The following is a 14438-nucleotide window of genomic DNA, read 5'->3' on the forward strand; positions in this document are numbered from 1 at the left end:
AAAAAAAAAAAAAAAAAAAAAAGAAGAGGGGTTTTGGAAGAGACACAAGGTCTCATGTTCTGGCCCTTCTGTTAACACCCTGGGAGATGGTTTCAATCCTGAGGGCTGAGGCTCCTTCTTAAATCTCAGCAGATGTTTACAAATATTCTTCTGAGTTGACTGGGTCATTGCATCCCAATTTGCCCTGCAGACATTTACACTTCTGCTCCATATTTTCCAGTTTCTGCTCACACACATTGTGTGCAATGAAATCAAGCATTTTCAGCCACACTAATTTTAATCTAATTTCAGACAGGTTGGTAAGATAAGGTCAGCATTCTGTCAATGACAAATTTAATGAAAATAAAGGTCCAGACACCAAAGTGTTATGGAACTGGATAAGGCTTTTTGATTGCTGTCATTACAATTGATAGTTCTATTCAGTCACTTGAAATTTTATTGATTTTTTTTTTTCCCAAGCACTCCACCTTAAACTTATTTTTCATTTCAAGAAATCAATACTATGGATCCTTTGACATGAGGCATGCAGCATTCTGCCACAATATGTATTTCATGATGGAAGGAGCTGGGATTTATTTTTTTTCTTCTCACTTCCTTCATCGTGCAAATAAACTGGAAAGTCTCAGTTACTTATAAAATTACAAATCTTAAGGAAACTTCCTGCCCTTGATTCTCTGCACTAGATCACCTGTGCTGCTGTGGAGATGTTTTTCCTGAAGCCCTGCTGCTGGTGGAAGGCAGAGTTATGAATGTGTGATGAGGTTTGCCTAACAGCTTTGGTAAGTGGAAATTTTCTTCTTCTTCTGTCTGCTTTTTGTCCTGTATTTTTTACTCAGTTCTGCTTTCCTGGGCACAGGTGGACTTTTTTTTCTTTTCTTTTCTTTTTCTTTTTTTCTTTTTCTTTTTTTTTTCCCTTTCCCCCCCTTTTTTCTCTTTTCTCTTTTTTTCCTTTTCTTTCTTTTTTTCTCAATTTCATCAATAGAATTAAAAAAACAGGTTCTGGGCTGGAGCTCCAGGTTATGTCACTGCTGCAAAGGCAGATGAACTCTGGGGTAGTGAACATGATGGGTGAAAAACGTGGGGTGTGAAATGTTATCAGGGATCCTGTGGGTGGTGAAATGTTATTTTCCATGCTTGAATAATGCCCACCACTTTCCTGTTAGGAAATCTCTGTTAGGAAAATAAAAATTCCTGTTAGGAAATAGGGAGCAGAAAGAGCAAGGTCATACCTGAAGCAGGTGACCCCTCTGGTCAGATGAGGTCCTTAGAAATGTCCTGTACTGTGGATCCTGCTGTCCTTCTGACTGATAAATAATTTAGATCTGGGTGTTTTGAATCCCTGGCCTTCTATGAATATAGAAATTTATTACAAGTGCAGAAAGTCTCACCTTTATCAATAATTAAAGCTGGTTACACAAAATGACTTTAGCAAATGTTCTGAGATTTAGGTGAAAAAAATGGAGTATTTGTCCCTCTTTTTCAGATAAAAAGAGAAGAGAGTGTTGAGGGATTGATAACAATGTAAGGGCACATAGGAGGGGTGAGTGGACTACATCTTTCTTCTGAGTATCTCTCTGACCTGATGGATTTGTGACTACAGCTCTGTAATTTTGAAGTAAATCAATTCAATTCAGAGAGAAGCAGGAGAGGAGGAGGGAGGTCTGCCATCCACATCCTTATAGGTGCAACAGGTATAAAAAACCAATATCCAGCATCCATATCTTATTACAACCACCACTAAACCAGAGTGTTATTAGCAGTCGTGGCACAACAGAGAACAGGAGGGGAGATAAAGAAAGAAAAGAAATCAGGATTGATGTTCTCTTCCTGTATTTGTTATCTTACAAAACCAACAGCAGAATACAAATTAACCCATCCCATGCACAAGAGGGTGGGATCCTTCCAGGCTCTTGTTTTATAGATTAAATTAATTCAGTTGCTGGGGGATGGGAGGCTCTATAAATGTAAAGAAAATCTCACCTTTTGCATATATTCTTCCTCTGGTCAAGAGCTTCTGGAGATGGTGTGAAGGGAAGGGCCAATAGTGGCCCAGAGTCGTCACAATTTTGCCCTTTCCAGGAGAAATTATCTTATAGACTTCTTCTACTTTTTCATGGCAACTCCTTCCATGGAGGAGGCGAAATGGCACCCAAGGTATTGTTACTCAGTTGGGGGGAAAAGAAAAAGGGGAAAAAAAAAGAAAAAATGGGGGGAAATATTTTAAAAGGAAAATGAGCTGACTAGGGAAAAGTATGTGAGCAAAAGTGGAAAAAAATTATGTTCTTCATGTTTCAGCAGAGACCGACAGTCTGCTTTTTTCCAGTCTGCAGTTTTCTACCTGAAAACACAAGTTTATGTGTTTTACAGACCAAATCAGCAACTGTTACACTCTGAAGGAGCCTGTATCTCCCTGAGAACAGGAAAACACAGCAAGCCCCAGGCTGGCGAAGCCACCTCACCTCCCCACCACCATCTCCTGCTCTGCACTGCAGTTGCTTCCCACACTGTACCTCACCTTGGCATGCTAGAGAGATTCCACAGCTGTCTCTAAGTTGAACTGAAAACCTACCCAATATATTCCTTTATCCCTATTTCTTGAAGATTAACATGGACATGTCAATCTATAACTTTTCAGGCTTGTGGCCTTTGCTGGAATATACTGATTTACAAGGTGGAGTCAAGAGATTGGTTGTTGTAACAATATCTCTCACGAGCACACATCTCTCAATTTTCTATCATAGCAATTATCCTAGAGGCAGTGGGATTCTTGGGGTTCCAAATACATCATGCCCAGAAGGTGATTTCTCTGTGAAATCGAACCACATTCAAAACCAAAGGGCACTTTTCAGATTGGTGATAAAATTCTTAATTATGCTGCATCAACCACAGCACTGCTATGGAGAAGCAAATTCTCCTACAAATTATGCACATACATCAAAACCACCCTCTGTTTCAGAGACAAATGCCCAATCATTCCAACCTATTTTGCCATCTACAGCAGACACTGCATCAGGCTATTTGATATCTTTAAATTTTAATATTCCTTCCTCACTACAGTCAGTCAACTTGTGATTAGCCAGACTCGGGGAGGGAGCTGAACTAACCCAAATAAAGTGAAGCACAGTCAAACAAAACTGATGTAAATCAGACTTTGGAAATAAATGTTTTATTTTCTATATTAATCTTGGCAAAAACCAGAGCGACAATGTAGGGAAAGGTCAATGAGGAGAATAAAAGTGGTTTATTTTTGGTGTTCCAGGGTTCATTTGCAATTGGATAATCTGCCCACACATAATTAAAAGTTGACAGTGTCTGTATTGCAAGCTAGGCAAGCAAGTCAAGGAAAAAGCAAAGTTGATTTTATTTCAGTCTTTGCAAAGATTCTGCTGCTCGGTCCAAGTGATGGATTAAGATGGAGCTGGGATACAATTTACAGCTCTGTCCCCTGGGCAGACTTTTCAGAGAAAAGAAAGCAGCAATGGAACAGCACAGTCCTGATCTCTTGGCAAAATGTAACGTGCTTCCAAAACACAAGGGGCAGGGCCACAGACAGGGGTTTAAATAAAACCAGCTTGTGAGAGAGAGATCTACAGCTCAGTGGGAGCTGCAGCCAGGGCCCAGCCAGGTGGGGAGGATGGACCAGAGGCAGAGGATTCATGGGGGGATCTAAGTGACCATCACACAGCTCTGCTGGTGCTGACATACAGGAGAGGTGCACATATAGGGGAGGCAGATAATGCTTAGAATGAATTCTGTACATTCAATAATCATCCTTTTCTGCACACTCAATAATCTCCCTTACAGAGATTTGATTTCCTATTACATTATTCTGAATCTTATTAGAGGTTGCACACAGAATAAAGATTGGGCTCCCTCATCCTTTTATGCCTCTAAACCTAGATGGAATGCTAGAAGACAATAAAGTTCCTTTTCTTTTTTTTCCCCTTCCTTCTCTACTTAGAGGAAAAGGTGCTTGATAGTAGTTTTAAGATTAAGAAAGAAAATGGGTATTTAAAAAAGAAACATATTCCTCTTGGGTCACTCTGAAAAGCTGTTTCATTACTGCCTTGAACCAATGGAGATAAAGCCAGCATGTCATCAAATCCTTAATACAGCATTAGATCTAATTGAATCTTTTGCATCTATTTTTAATGAGCATCTTGTTTGTTTAATGTGATGGCTACATAATTATGAGTATGAGTTTGTTCTCTGCTTGGGACATATTGGTTCTAATGCAATGACATTTAATTACCACCTCTCAAGGAATTATAAGAAACAAGCTGCCAGGTTTGAAAATGCAGTGAATTATTCCTTGTTCATTGGACTGAAGAGCCCACACCTTGTTATCCATGAGGTGTCCCCGAGGGGGCCAAACCTTTCATCCCAGATTTCTCCATCCATCTCAGCACTGGAGCTCTGTACAGGAGCCAGCTCAACACCAACATATGCAGATGGGTGAGACTTGCCATAAAATGAATCAAAATCCTCCTATTAAATGTGCAACAGCTCAGAGCAGCAATAGTGAGTGATAGGAATGAGGATGAGGTCCAGCTGTTGAGACAGAGAAAAGAGCACACATTGGGAATGCACATCTGTTTTCTAAGGAACAGCATCATCTGCTCTCCTTGCACCCGTCTGACCCTATTTCTGTCTACCCAAGAGCCCAGAAATGGCTCTAGAAAGCCACCAAGGCTCCTGCTGGGAGCTGTCTGCCCTGATTTCTGCAGCCCAGGCCTGAGGCTCGACCTGCTGTCCCTGCCACATGTCACTACCTGGCATCTCCTCTGCCCTGCTCCAGCAGCTGGCTCTTGCCAAGGGAGGTGACAGGAGTGGAATTATTGGTGGTAAAAACATCCACAGCAAATCTGGCCTTCCTGCCATGCTTTGTCTTAACCAAACCTGTGCCCTAGGAAGGGATCAATCACTTGTAAATTCTCCCAGTGCTCAAATGAGGAGGGGTTCCCAAAGAACATGTGCCTGGTTGGTTTTGCCTCTTAGTACTTCAATCACAGGCATCTTCTCCCCAGTAATTAATAAAAACTCCTTAAAGATGAAATAACAAATCATTACCCTCCATCCAACCCCACCTCAGAGGGAATAGCCTAAATCCCTTGACCTGTTCTTTTTAACTCCTATCAGTATTTCTCTTTTCACTAAAAATGGTTTTCCCCTATTTTCACCCAGTTGCTGTGCCTTTGCCCTTCCAGCCAGCCCCATTTAGCAGGGCTGGCCACAGGTCATTTCTCAGCCAGCCAATTTGCCATTCTCTTTCTTTATGCCATTACTCTTCCCTTCCTGTAAGCCTCCCTCCCACAGGACCCCATCAATAACGTGAGCTGAGCACAGAGCTTCACTCCAAAAACAGTCAGAGATCCTCATGCTGCTGCTTGTCCAGCCCCTGCTTAAACAGAATGACTATTTGGGGGCTGCTGGCCATAAAGAAACCCCTTCAAAATGCCTGGATTCCTTAACAGTGTGTCCTGCCTGCTCCATGCCTGCTGCAGTGGCACAAGTTAATTGGAGAGCAATCAGGCAGTATCATAACTCTGCTGACACCAGTAACTGCAGAATTGCCATTATTTCCAGCAGAGCTACACTGCAGTCCCCACAAATAACTCTACAATTGACTTAGATAAACCCTGCTGTTGTTCTTCAAATGTTTTCTAGATAACATTGTTGTGAGGGATTTCATAGGTATGCATTAACAAATTAAAGATGCAGAGTTTAGGCCAAAGTCAGAAACTTCATTCACATTACCAAATCAGACCTTGGTACTTCATTCACATGAGATGAAGCCCAGGTAATTCCTGCCACATTTTTTTTTTTTTTGTCTACAGAAGGATTTAGCCAGAGAAACAGCACTGGAGAGACACAGCTCCAGCTTTCTTATAGACTGTGCAAAAATGGTAACCCAAGGGACATCCAGAGCAGCAGTTCTGCTGGAAAAGTGATCTGGGAGATCACCCATGCTAGGAAAAATCCATATGGACTAGGGATGAAAATGTCTAGAGGAAAACAGAGCTGACAAGAACTACTTTTAGCTCCCATTGTTTGTTCCAGCTTAGAACACCACTGCAAGAGAGTTGTTTTTTTTTTTTTTTTTAAGTTGCACATTTTGTCCTTCCAACTGGAAGAAAGGCAGAGAACAGGAGGAGGAGAAGGGACAGCACAGATTAAAACACCAGCTTGGGCTGGCAGTGAAATATCACACTCAAATGCCTGAATAACCCACAGCAATGCAAAAATTAGACAAATGAACAATAAAACTGATTGTTCCATCTTGTCCTCAACGGATGGGAAAATAATTAAAATCTCATCAAAGATATATGGTAAAGTTAGTTTAAAATGGATTTAATGAAAATAAAAGAGGATGAGTACTCATTCTAGGCTACTGATTTTTATTTTCTGTATTTTAGTCCTCATAACCAAGTTCTGTCTCATTAGCCATTAGAAGTTTAATACAGGGTTACACGTTCAGTCAAAATCCAAGCAGCTTTTAAGACTTTGAAGGAGCAAAACTGCATTTTGAAAGATTAGCAAGGGCGTCCTTGGCTGGGTCCTTGCATATTAAAAAGTAAAGTTCAAACCTGGGTTTTTCTTGTGGGATGGGGGGATGGGGAATAATTCAAACCATCATGCCTTTTTTTTTTTCCCTTGCATTGAACTTGCTATAGTGTAAAATTATACCAAACTTGCAACAAAAGGAATAAAGGTTTACAAAGAATTATCTAGAAAATGAGTGGCTCTTGTGAAGATGAAACATGCTCCAAAATTAGCTGAGGGTTTGGGGTTTTTTTTTTTTTTAATTCTATATTCTTTGTCTTTCATCTGCTTGCAGATTTCAGAAAGAATGAGCTTTGTCTCCTCAATATTTTTCCATAGTGTAAATAATACATCACAATAACAATATTTGGAAGAAGTGGGATCTGTCTTGGTGTCAGAGGTGTTGGAGACAGACAGTGTGGACAAGGGTTATGCACCACAGTGAAACCCTCATGTTAAACAGTGAACTAGCAAACATCCTCAACTAGGTGTGCTGGGGAAACATCCACAGAGGGATGCTTAGGGATGAGTGACCTTTTAAATGGGCACAAATAAGCAAAAGTCCTTTATAAAGCAGGAGGTTACAAACCACAGCCCCAGGCTGCCCACACTGTGACTCAGCACTGAAACTGAGCCTCTGTGGCCCTGAGCAGAGAGCAGCTCCTCTGACTCATCCCCAGCACGGTGCAGGGCTGCCAAAATGCCAGCGGGGTCTGGTGACAGAGGTGCCACACACCAGTGCCTGGCTGAGCCCCCTCTCTGCAGGGAAGGGCAGCTCTGGGGACCACACCTGACCCAGGCTGGGCACAGACCCGGAGTGAGAGCACTGTCATCTCTGCAGGTGCAGATGGGGCTGCCACAATGGCCAGCCAGGGGCTAATTGCCTAATAGTAATAAGCTAATAGTTAATAGAAAATGGCTAATTAGCCCATAAGAAATTTAGAGCACTGAAGCTGCTGTCAGCTCTCTGGCTGCTGTGAGAGCGTAGATCCAGATCTCTGTAGCTTGACAGCAATGTCCTTGATCTTTTTAGCTGTGTAAATAAGTGCATAAATAAACTACACACACGTGCTTTCCTTCAGAAACAAATGGGAATTTTCCACACCCAGACAGGGAGCAGCTCTCTCCTCAAGGCTTCTTCCCATGGCTGTCCCCAGGACTCCAGTGTGGCACAGGATCCTGCTGCAGCCTCTGCTGGCATCTCTCAATCTCTGCTGCCAGAAAGCAGCTGCTGCTGCTAAGTGACTTTCTGCACCAGTGGCCCTTCTCACGAGCAGCACTGATTTTTCTTTCCTTAGCATCTGAAGATGCAGGGTGTAACTTCAGTCAATTGATTTTGATGGGGATCACATCCCCTGGCACAGGGAGGAGTGGGATGAGCCAGTGCCTCAGCCCCAGAATGAACAATTGCACCAACAGCAAGGACACCAAGGCAGCACAGCCCAGGCTGGCACAGGCAGAGGTAACAGCCCATCACCTGCAGGAAATGACTGTGCTACAGTAAATCCATCCACACCCTGGAGTGAAACCATCCTGCTCCCAACCTGGCCCACGGCAAAGAGGTGACTCATTTCTTGAAACTCAGCTGGGCTTTATTTTCTCAAAGTTGCACGGTAACTTTGGAGCCCCTGACCAAAATGAAGGAATGCTACCTCAGCAAAGTGAGTGCTTTTAGATGTAAATTCCCCTAGTGCTCACTGCTCTGACTCTTACTCTGATCCATCAGTATTTATAAACCACAAGCTGCTTTTGGTGGGTGCCTTTGCTGGGTGCTTTTGCTTTTTCCATCATGGCTCAAGCTCTCAGGCCTCATTCTTGTTCCCAGAGAACAGCCCCACCATCACACCCCACCCAGTGAAAGTGGCCTCTGTCCTGTGGCAGTTTTGCTGTGAAGGGGTTGCCTGGGCACAGCCACATCCCAGCTGATCAAAAGAACTTGACCATGAGCCCTGTACTGCTCTGTGTTTGGTTTCTGAATATTTCTAACCCTAAAAACACAGTGTCTGCAAGCAGGAGGCTCTCAAACATCACAAGCAGGGCAGATAGCTGTGTTTTCTCCATCCCCTACCAGCACTATGAGTTTTCTTCTCTGGTGCAGGAGGAGCAAATACATTACTCACCACAGCAAATGCCAGACAGACAAACACAGGCACTCCTCAGGCCCTGGTGAGTAGGGCACATCTCTCCCTAGAGAATAATCTCCCTGTGATCAACACATAACACTGAAAGACAAATGAGAATGAAAAGGCCTCTCAAATTTAATAGCCTCCATGAATTACATGGCCTTTCATCTACATGGACTGTCACTCTTTCCATTAAAGAGTTACTGTCATCTGTAATCCATTTTAAGATTTATAGATGTGGAGATTTATAGACTTGCTGTTCTTATCTGCCTTTTCTTCCCCATGCATCTCCAAGGGCCCCCAAAAGGTGGGATTCTGCCCAAAGCCTCTCTCCTGCATCTGAAAATATAAACCTGTGATGGGATGGAGGGCTTTTGAATTAGATGCCAACAAAACTAATAATGCTGATAAGGATAGAAAGGTTGATAACTATGAGGGGGAAAGAGAGGAGCAATGACAAGGACAGGAAAGGATAAAAGATAAAAGCAGGAGAAATAAGAGGTGAATAATCCAGATTTTTATGTATTTTTTCCCAATTCTCACTCTATAATTCTATAATTTCAAGAGAAAAAAAAAAAAAAAAAGAGATTCAGGTCCCATTTTTACATCCAGGAAGGCCACTTTACAATACTCACAATAAAGAATATGCTCAGGTGGGAGTATGCTGACATTACCAAGTCTGTTCAAACAGCTAGAGGAATTTTAGTACAAATGAGCCTCAAGCTACCTGCTTTGCATATTTTTATCCGATTCTAGTGCAGTGGCACAGTTTGTTCTGATAGTAGTTGAATACCCATGTGTGGATTAATACCTCCAACACAAAAGCATTTGAGTGTGCTCATGCTGCTTGGAACCAGTCTGTTTGCATGTGCAGCTCCATCCTTGATAAAGCTGCAAATACTTACATGACTTAGAAATCAAAGGACTGTTCAAAAAGCTTCTCACTCATTCTGGATCTGGTTTTGGGACACGTGTGTGAGAAACAGTTCTAGTTATCCTCACTCCATTATTCCTCACATATTATTTTAACAGTAAGTAGTGTTTGAAGTAACACTGAAGAAGAAGCACTAGACTAAATTCCTTAGGTAATCTCAAAAATTTCTGTTCTTTGTATTTCTTCATGTATTTGTACCTGCTTGTTTGTAAGAAGAACGAGGACAAATCTTTCCTGAGTTTTGGTGCTGTGTGGAAGAAAGCTGCAATGTTTGGTGAGTTACCAAAGGAAATGCTCTGGTACAAATGGCTATGGTGTAAATCACTGGAAGTCTACAGGGAAGACCATCCATGTGCATCAAAAATAAGGCTCTCTTTCCACATGCAAATTTACTTAAAGAGCAGTGAACTGTGGGGATTGAATGTGTAAAATATTCTAATTAGCTTCCTCTTAATCATAGCCATTACCACAGGCTATCATCATATTGGAAGCAGTGTCTGTGCTGATCCTTTACACCATGTACATGTGACAGCTGCCAAAGTAATTATCAGCACAAATTTCACTTTCTGTTTGTATTTTCCAGCTCCAGACAGAGAGAAACTAGTGGTGGATTAATTTTGCTGTGCTCTTGGGGATAGGCTGTGCTAGGATTCATTTCACATTGATCCTTCTCAAGCTCTTCAGCAGACAGAGCTGTAACCCATGAAGCCAAGATCTGCCTTCCTGTGCTCCAAAGTGTTACAGAAAGGAAGCCACGAAGCCAAAGCTGTTAAAAGTCTCCTCCTTGAACAAATAGCTGCTTTAATAAATGCTCTGGGCTCATTGCCTTTAATAGTGTTTTCCAGTGTTGCCTCAAACATTACCTGCTGTCAGAGTAATATGTAGAATAATGGAGTGAGGATAAGTAGATCTCACACACACATCCCAAAACCAGACTCAAAATGAGTTAGAAGTTTTTGAATATTAGTTTGCTGTGGTTTTTTGTTGTTGTTGTTTTGTTCTGTTCTGTTTTGGTTTTGTCTGCATATCATTAATATGCTGATATTTGTCTCCCAACAGCATTATTGTCTTGCAAAACAGCTCCTATATTGGATCTTCTTTGTACACCACCTCTTGCATGGCACACCAGGTATCTGAGAAATAAAATTCAACAGGGGAGAAGGGTAAATGCTGGGATTTTAGTGTGCTTAAACTGTTCTTGACCCATATTTCAGGTGACACCAGACAGAGGTCACTTCATGGAGCAACAGTATTTTGGATACCTTGAAAAGAAGCAGAGTGCTCAGCTGCAGGCAAACCCTTCCTCTCTGGAAAGAGCTTTACTGTATTTTAAACACCAAAAGGATAATTGTGCTGTTCCATGGGCTAAGAAAATGGGGAAATAGTGTAGAAGTTGGTCACCTTTCCAGCTCTCCTCCTGCATCAGGAGGCTGTCCATGGTGGCTGCCTCCTTTTCCTCCTCCTCTGCCTGAAGGCAGCAGTTTGAAAATGCATAACCTGGCACTTGGGCACCTTTCCAAACCCATGGAAATGCTCACTTGGCAAATGGTTTCTCTTTCCCCACCTCCCTTGATTCAAATGCCCTAAATCTCCAGGCAGGGCCAGCTGTGCTGGAAACCAGAAGGTGAGGGAGGACCACAGAAGGCAGAAGCCTCCATGCCCACATGAGAGCTTGCAGGAGAACATGTGGGATCAGCTATTAAATACCCACAAACAAAGCAGGAGATTAAAAATGCCATTTTGCAGCCTCCTGGCAGCAGTCACCATGCTGACATCATACAGCATCAGATGGGGCAGAGCCCAAACCTTTTTTTAACACACACACATCCCACCTACTTTAGATAGTGACTTAGAGATCAGAAAAAGGACTCGACAGTTTAATATAAAACCAACTTCTTTAATGTTTAGACCATCATGTTAATAATCTGTGTGTTATAACAATAATCAAGAGGAATAGAAACTTGCTTGCAATTAGCCCCTTCTGTCACACTCTACAGCACCTCAGGCCCATGGCTTCTAATTTTAGACAAATGCTAGGTTTAAAATCCAATTTACATTTTGTTCTAGAAAAAAATCCACAAATACTTGTGTTCCCATGGCTCTGTATAAAAAGTTTCCTGAATGACAGGAGGTGAGTCTGTGGCAGTCCCCATTGAAAAGCTGCTCCCTTTCTTCCTCCTCAGCTATTCACCCTTTCTGCTCCTCTTCCCCCTCCTCCCCTCCTCCAGACAGCTGCAGCCCTCTCCCTGCTGTCCTCAGCCAGAAACATTTCATTTCTGGGTACCACAATAACCAAGAGAACTGCTGTGCCCCTTATGGCTTCTGTCCATGCACAATAGAGTGTCCTATAAATGTTGAAGTAGGATGCTTATTCCAAAAAATTGTACACAATCAGGGAAAGAAAAGGCAAAGCGAGAAAATGATACATCCAGGCTGGATTTGAAGTATTCAAATGGTGAGGAAATAGCCTGGCTGGTCCTGCTGCTGCTCTGCAGGCCTTACAAAAAAACAGATTTAAGCCTATTGCACTATAATCCCCTCCTCCTACCTCTTTATTCTTGCTCTTGAATAATCTGCATTGTGCTGGGACTAATCCCAACCACAGGCCTGTTGTGCTGGAGATTGTGCTAAAACCAGTGTCACACAGAGCTTTAAACCTCACTTTAATTTTGGTGCAAATTATTCAAAACAAAGTGTTCACAGCACTGTTCAATAAACTGGGGAATTCCGTCAGGAATTTGTGTTATGTTGAAAAATGGAGAGAGGGTCTTTTTCTTCCTTTAAATAAAAGTAAAACAAGAACCTCATCACCAAGAACAGCTTCTACCAACAGTAACCTGGATGGTTTTTAAGCCAGCAAAGAGTCTTTGACTGATAGCCCTGTGTGTATCAAATCTCAGCTGTGCTCTGGTGGAGCCCTGAGCAACAACATCCACAGCAAGACAGCGCCTGTGCCTCCTCAACATCTTTATTAATGATGTACAGCCCAGTCCCTGCTGCTTGCTGCTGCTTACCCCAGATTTATGGCCAACTTCCAGCCCTCTCCCAGCTCTTAATTTATGATAACAACGCTGTTCATATGTGGGTGTCCCGTGTCAGGGACAGCACAGGAGGTCTATCCAAGTCCTACCAGCCCAGGAAATGTCTCAGGGAAGCAAGTGTCTCCCAGCTAACAAACTGAAAAGTTGCTTTTTCATCCTTTGTAAAGTGGAGGCTGGTTTTTTTGAGCTTTTGCAGAGCATTTATCAGGGCTGTAAAGGGGCAGTTTGCATCTGGTCACTGACTCCTGCAAGTGTCCCCAGAGGGGTGGCTGCAAAACTGCTGAAGTCTGAGCTAAGCCCTTTCCCACCGAGTCATTGCAATCCAGTTCTTAAAGGGTAATCTCTTTTTCCCTTTTTACAGCATGACTTGATTGTATCTAAGCCTCCCCAAATTCCCACCTCAACTCCAGTTTTCTGTTAAATTTACCTGATTTTTCTTGCTAGGTTTTTCACTTTTTTCTGTATTAAAGGGCTGGTAGGTTCCAAAAGTGGTGCTCCCAGGGGACCACAGACTTTTCCCACACCAGGAATTACAGAAGTGATGGTTCAAAGCTTCCCTGGGCACAGTGATCAGAAAATCATCAATAGTTTCCTGGTTCCTGGAGTTTTAAAACTGGAGTTTTACCTGGCTATTGCTGTGGAAGGTGCTATAAAATGAAGTCCCCATAATTAAAGTGGAAATGATCAGTGACCTGCTCCACCACTTGGACACTCATATATGTGGGGGGAATGGTGAATCTAAACTATTTAATAGGAAATGATCCTTTCCAGTACTTTTTTTAGCCATTCTAATATAACTTTTTTGTTAGTAATATTTTATTAAATTTGACAAGGTGATAACAAAAGGCTATAGAAAGGTATTCAGCTTTATTATAGCCTACAGTACTTCTCCATAAAGGTTAATATGGACTTACCAATCCTAATAATTAAATGGCAGTACTTCTGCTCAGAATATTCAAACCTGATAGTCTTCCCCTTTCCAGAAGAATCCTTTGGTTTACATTCTGTCCTATTCCATTCTTCTGTGGTTTTCATGAAAAGACTACATTTGCAGAAATTTAGGGGCATCCTCTGTTTCCTCACAAAGTGCTACCGGATACACTACAGTAAAATACAAAGTAAAATCTACTGATCAAGACAATTTGAAAGCTGACAACATATTTTGTTCCATAACTATATATCCAAATCATCTCCAAAGTATTGTAGTCTTCTCTTGGAGCTGATAAGCCATTTAAAATGCATTACACTGGTGACAGACAAGCTGGAATTTGCTACAAGCATTTTTATGATTCAGTAGTTTGCAGAGAGACTAGAAAACTAAGTAGCAGATTTACAGTATAACAAAATAAAAGCAGAGATCTCATCTGCCTGATGAACGACTGAAGCAGCTTTCATCTCCAGATTTGCAGATAGTTTGCCTGAAGGTGGAGAACTTATTGCTTGGGATGTGCTAATGGCACCCCCAGGCTACAATCACACGGCAGCTGCTGAAGACTGTACACACGCAGGGGGGAGAGAGATTCCTAACTCTGGGGCAGTTTCCATCTAAGCAAGACATGTAAGTGCAATAAATTTGAAAGAAAAAGGAGACCCAGAGTAAGGAGAAGTGCCAATATATGGGCCCCAGCAGCTGTGCCTGGCTGGCTGCCCTGTGCAGCCCTTGGCTCTGTGGTGAAGGTGCCACAGCAGACGTGGGGCTTTTCAGAAATAACAAATTCAAGGGCAACTGCAGCTGAAAGGCCATTACATACATAGAATTTGGCATCAACAGGCAGGCAGATAGAGTATTTCTGGCTG

This window comes from Erithacus rubecula (assembly GCF_903797595.1).
Source record: "Erithacus rubecula genome assembly, chromosome: 14".
In the NCBI taxonomy this organism is placed as follows: Eukaryota; Metazoa; Chordata; class Aves; order Passeriformes; family Muscicapidae; genus Erithacus; species Erithacus rubecula.